This window comes from Arvicanthis niloticus, chromosome 14 (assembly GCF_011762505.2).
Source record: "Arvicanthis niloticus isolate mArvNil1 chromosome 14, mArvNil1.pat.X, whole genome shotgun sequence".
NCBI classification, from domain to species: domain Eukaryota; kingdom Metazoa; phylum Chordata; class Mammalia; order Rodentia; family Muridae; genus Arvicanthis; species Arvicanthis niloticus.
Genome location: NC_047671.1, coordinates 70,732,698 through 70,738,904, shown reverse-complemented (window position 1 = coordinate 70,738,904; position 6,207 = coordinate 70,732,698). Strand labels below are relative to the sequence as shown.

At 44.2% G+C, this 6,207-nt stretch overlaps 1 non-coding gene across 1 annotated transcript; it reads left to right on the top strand.

The window, feature by feature from the left end:
* Positions 1 to 5,516: 5,516 nt before the first annotated feature.
* Positions 5,517 to 5,648, top strand: LOC117720237 (small nucleolar RNA SNORA17). The gene has a single exon (XR_004608270.1). It is a non-coding gene; the product is annotated as a small nucleolar RNA SNORA17 (small nucleolar RNA).
* Positions 5,649 to 6,207: the final 559 nt, after the last annotated feature.

Here is a 6,207-nt window from a genome sequence, read left to right as displayed (position 1 = left end):
TTGTAATGAGGGAGCTACAGGTGACCATTGTAGAACAAACTACATCAATATTTATGAAGTCTGAGCTGAGAGCATATATTTGAATAATAACTTTGTCGCTTCTCTATCCGGCCAGCAAACAGGAACTACGCAACTTGGAGTTCTTCTCAATGCAGTTTATTCAGGAACCCTTTATAATCTTCTCTCTGGAAGCCCCTGATTCCCTTAACAGCAGTCCTTTTATCCCCATGCCTGTCCCATTCAGAACCTGCCACGTGGGCCTGCCTCATTGGTGCATGTCAAATGGCCCGATTCTGCATGGCAGCGAGTCTGCGCAGTAGTTCTGCGGACGTGGCTCTGTCAGGGAAAGGAAGGCAGCGCACAAACCGCCAAGAAACGGCTCTTGAAACTCTGCAGGCGCCATTTTTTGCTGACTGTGCTGCTGCACCGGCTCCTCACAATTCCCACTTATTTATTAATTTTGGCAGAGAGAGTGCCTGTCTTAGGTTGCCCCTTTCAATCAGCGCTTCTTACCAGTCATGGGGAGTCAAACAGCTTTGGTTTAGTCCCTGTCTTAGGTTGGTAACATGCCCAAGGAGTCTTACCTGTCATTGACTATTTCTCTAGCATGCCAAGCCACACTTGAGGAGACTGTCCCATCTCCACTGCTGCAAACGCTTGTACAATCAAGGCCTGAGATGTTTTCTGTCAGGCTTTCATCTGATGCATGCACTAAAAGGCAAGGCAACTGATGAGGACCAGGCACATAGCAACCTCCCTGATTCCCACCCATTCCTTGATGTGGGACATTGCTTGAAGGATCCAGCTAGTCAATCTGGAGGCCAGGAAGGCGTCTACTCTGGTCAAGTTAATGTAAACAATGGACTATTGTAATTCTCTCAACATTCCCTCGAATTCTATCAACCAATTTCCTGTAAGGAACTGAGAAAGGCTTTTGGAAAGATTACTAGCATGGCTTATATTCTGAAAAGGCACAGAGGTAACACATATACCTGTATTTTTCCATTGGCAACCCAATTGAGCCAACTCCATCAATACATCTACCTGTTCCTGAACAAGATCAATTCTTTTATAAAGCAATAGAATGCCCGCTTTCAAATGATTATTAATATTTCCTTGAGTATCCAAGGCCTCAGCAACTGCCACAGACATATTATTCAAAGCAGCTGCAGTCTGGACTGTGGTGGTCGATGAAATAGTGCAGTGGCTGAAACAGCAATGGCTGTAACTATTGATGCAGTAATGCCAAAATCTCTTTTATATCTAAATAAAATCATGGCTGAAGGGGCTTCCACAGGCCGAGGAAGATATCGAGGCACACAGGCAACCATAACAAAATGATATTTAGAAACATTCCAACATAACGAATAAAAACAACTATTAAAACACTACCATTAAAAATATCATTTTATACAACAAATGTAAAAGGAGGCCACACACACATACCGGTGTGGGTTGAAAAGAAGTATTTTGTCCTAAACTTAAAATTTGTACTGAGCTTTCAAAGGTGAGACTTCCATAACAAAAACTAGCATTGCTCCTTATCGCTGGTAGCATCCACATCAGCAGAAGAGTCTTCCTTAGCATCTCCATTCCTGTCTTCCTGCTGTATAACCCTGGTAAGTCTTTCTGGAACCCAAATTGGCTGATGTTGATCCTGAGGAAACACACAAACAGATCCTCTCGCCCACACCAATACTGGGTCAGGGCCACTCCATTTTCCTGTCAATATGTCCTTCCACATTACCATGCCTTTATGGGTAGCATCGGGATCAGCATGGTGATCAGCTGCAGCCCGTCCCTGCTTATCCAGAGTCAAAAAATTTAGGGTAAAGAGGGCTATAGCCACTCTCTCTCTCTAGACTTGCAGCCAGAGGCTATTCCCCCTCTTTGTTTAAGAAGACATTCCTTTAGGGTGCGGTGTGCCCGCTCAGCAATGCCCTGCCCCTGAGGATTATAAGGCAAACCATGGTTAAGGTGAACTCCCATGGTCTTACAAAAGGACACAAAGGAAGTAGAGGTGTACGCCGGTCCATTATCTGTCTTTAAACATTTAGGCATGCCCCAGGCTCCCCAGGCTTCAAAACAGTGAGCAATGATATGGCAAGCCTTCTCCCCAGAATGCAGGGAGGCAAACATAATTCCAGAAGCAGTATCTATAGAAACATGAATATATTTAATCTTCCAAATTCAGGGAAATGGGTGACATCCATTTGCCATAAATGTAGGGGGCGTAGGCCTCGGGGATTAACCCCATTCCCATCTGGGGTAACAATGGGGCACAAGCTCGACAAGTTTTCACTATCTCTAGCATCAGCACAAGGAATGCCAAATCGAGATGATAGGGTTTTAGAATTTACATGAAACTGGCTATGAAAGTGTCTTGCTAACTCCAGGGAATCATGGAGCGCAAAATTTGCAACATTGAAATGGGTCTTTGAAGCTTTATCAACAATATCATTTCCTTCAGTCAATGGACCAGGTAAACCAGTATGGGCATGAATATGTTGAACAAGAAAGGGTTGTTCCCTATTCCAAATAAGAAATTGCAATTGGGTAAGTAACTCTCCTATGGTGGACTTTAGGTTTATTATACCTACAATTTCCAATTGTTTAATAGCATTTACTACATACTGACTATCAGATATCAAATTAAAGGAACGAGAAAATCGTTCAAAAACCTTTATCACAACCTGTAATTCTATAACTTGAGGTGACGCTGGAGGAAATTGGATGGTTACAGGCAACGATCCTGCAACCAAAAATGTTCCACATCCCGTCTTAGAACCATCTGTAAAAATAGTAGGGCAATTTAACAAAGGCTTTCTATGGGTGATCCGTGGAAAGACCACAGGATGAGCATTAATCAATTGTAATATAGGGTCCTTTGGAAAATGATTATCCATTGTCTCATTAAAAGTACATCTCAAAATTGCCCAATCATCCACAGTGGCCGTCAATACTTCAAGTTGAGCGGCTGTGTATGGTACAATTAGGCTTGTAGGTTGGATGCCAAAGTGTTGAACACTCTGACGAATTCCCAGCATGGCTAATTGGGCTACTGCAGTTGGATAATGAGTGAGTGTCTGAGCAGGAGAAATTTTCAGGTGCACCCAAAGTAAAGGGGCCCCTTGCCATAATACTCCTGTAGGCTGACATTCAGTTGGCAATATGCATAATGTAATATCCTGTGATTCATCTCTATGCCTCAAGGCTGCATCTTGTATGCCCTTTTCCGCTAATGTTAATGCTGCTCTAGCTTCATTAGTTAAATGTCTAGGGGAGTTGAGGTCTGAATCACCTGGTAAAATATCATATAATGGCTGTAATTGTTTATTAGACAATGAGAGATAGGGTCTAAGTCACTGTATATCTCCCAACAATCTTTGAAAATCATTCAAGGTACGCAAATTATCTGTGTGAATCTGGATTTTTTGAGGAATTACTTGTCCTAAAGATATTTTTGTTCCTAAATAATTAACCACAGAGCCCTTTTGTACCTTCTCAGGAGCTATCACTAACTGTTTCTTTCTTAAACTTAACACAACAGCTCTATAGGCTTCATCAAGCATCTGCTCGGTAGGGGCAGCAACAAGAATATCATCCATATAATGATAACATTTGATTTTCAAAAAAATCTGTCTGACTTCTTTCAAGGCGGCATCAACATACAGTTGACACATAGTGGGACTGTTGGCCATGCCTTGTGGCAATACAACCCATTCATATCGATGATCTGGCTCTGCATGATTCATGGAAGGGACTGTAAAAGCAAACCTAGCCATATCCTTTTGATGCAATGGGATTGAAAAGAAACAATCTTTAATAGCTAAAACTGTGACAGGCCAATTTTTGGGCAATGCAGAGGGTAAAGGCAGACCTCGTTGTACCGGTCCCAAGGCCAAGATGATATCTGCTCCTTGGAGTGCACCAACATGACCAAATTGGAGTCAGAGTTTAAAAGGCAAACTATTTGTAGACCATGAGGATAAACCAGAATGCCCATAGTAGAGGCAATCTTCAGTGGAGGAATGAGGACTTACAGGCTGGCCTAGATGCTGTGCTTTCTTAATTGTTCCCCAGAACAACTGGAGCTTAAGGGAATGCCTGACTGTTCCTGGAGAGAACAAGGAGGTGTGACTTGCAACTCTCTAGAAGCAGATTTGTGGCATATGATATGGTCTCCTTAACTGAATATAGCACATAGATGTGAGTGTTCTGCCAGTGTGGTTATGCTCACGAGTAGCTCACCAGTAGCAAAGCCAAGACTCAGCAGGAAGTCTGGATAACTGAGGGGATTCTGGATGGTGAGGAGGTCTGAATATTGACCATTTTCTGTGCATACATGTGCACAAGAGAAATGTCACGCTAATATTAAATTTCTTCAGTATTTTAGGAGAATGTTCTTGCTCTAGAGGTACCTTGGATTAGATTGTCAAAATGGTTGTAATTTGCTTCCCAGGAGTTCAGGAAAACCAGCGCACAATAAATAGGAAATGAGGCTGGATGTTAGCTCATGGATCCAGGTGAACAATGTTACTTGTAACAGTTTGGCTTTTCTGTTGGTTTGAACATTTTCAGACAGAGGTTGTTAGACAGTGGCTGGATGTAAACTAGAGCTGAAGGTCAGAAACAGCTCTACTGTATGGTCACTCCAACAACAGGGAGCTGCCCTGTCAAGCGGGCAAGCTGAGGCAAAGAGCATCAGTGCCTTCCCGCTCCTGGTCTTGGGAAGCCAGCAAGCTAGAGAAAGAAGCAGAGGCAATGTTACATGGTGGATGAACTCATTTATCAGGTACATTTCAGACAGAAGGGGCCCAGGGAAAGATTGTTTTTCTACCTCACCACTCTGAGTAACCCTGTAGTTAAACCACAATCCTCACCTAGCCAATAACCACAGCCCAACCTAAACTGTAACCCAGCCAGAATTACTGTGTCTTCCCCTTCCCTTCCCTCCCCTCCCCTCTCCTCCTGTCTTCTCCTCTCCCTTTCCCTCCCTCCATCCCTTTCTTTTTTCTCCTTCCTTTCTTCCATTCCTTTTTCCCTACCTCATTTTAAAAAACAAAACAAATACCTGTCATTGGAAAGACATATAATATGACTGTAGTTGCTGAAGATCATAATTCTAGCAGTCTGGAGGCTGAGGTAAAAGAATTCTACACATTGAGACCATTATGGACTACATGGAAAGTTCCAGGCTAGTCTGGGCTACAAGGTAATGCCCTCTCTTATCCCTGCTCCACTACCCCCTCATACACACTACAGAATATAAGAAACCTTTAAAAAATTATTCTAATGTTGAAAGTCAGGGATGCTGGTAGTGGTGGCACACACCTTTAATCCCAGCACTTGGGAGTCAGAGGTGGCTTGATCTCTAAGTTTGAGATCAGCCTGGTCTACAGAGTGAGTTCTAGAACAGTCAGGACTACACAGAGAAACCTGTCATGAAAACAAAACCAAAAGACTTAAAACAAAATAAAAGTCAAAGAACATCTCACATAAAAACATAGGGCTTTCCTGCCCCTAGAGGCATGGGAGGTGTCACTGCCTTGTCACATGTGTATCAGTAGGTGGCAGAGAGAAGAGAGGCTATGTCTACACTCCGTGTTCTGTCCTGTGAACATTGGGATGATAAGGACACTAACACTCCCTGAAAAAAGCAAGCCTGAGACCACCACCAGTCTGGTACCAGGGGCCCCCAGACAGGAGCTATTCTGAGAAGACCACCGGTCCAGTGCTGTGCAGACCTGGAGGGAGGGCAGACAGCACTGGCAATGACCCCTGCTGGGTGCCCAATGCATGAGCCTGAGACCACTCCTGAGATGACCCCAGGCACTCAGAGACCCTGGATGCCACTAAAAGAAGCAAGTAAATGATGGAGAAGTGCAAGAGAAAGAGAAACAGAAGGATGTGGGCTTGGTGAAGAGAGGCAGAACTGGAGACTCAGGGGGAGTGACAAACAGCCAAATGTGAGTAGCTGGTGATGCCACACGGTATCATGGTGGAATCCTGACCTGTGCTGCCACTGGGGGCCATGTCTGGATCCATGACCCAGCAGCAGCAGAGGCCTGTTACCACCTTACAGGGCAGATGGTCCCTGGTTTGAGCTACGACCCCCCCCCCAACTCCCCGATGGTTGACTTGTTAATGTCTGGACAGAACTGGCCCCACCCTTTGCCTGAGTATCACAGGAGAACTGGCCCTGGG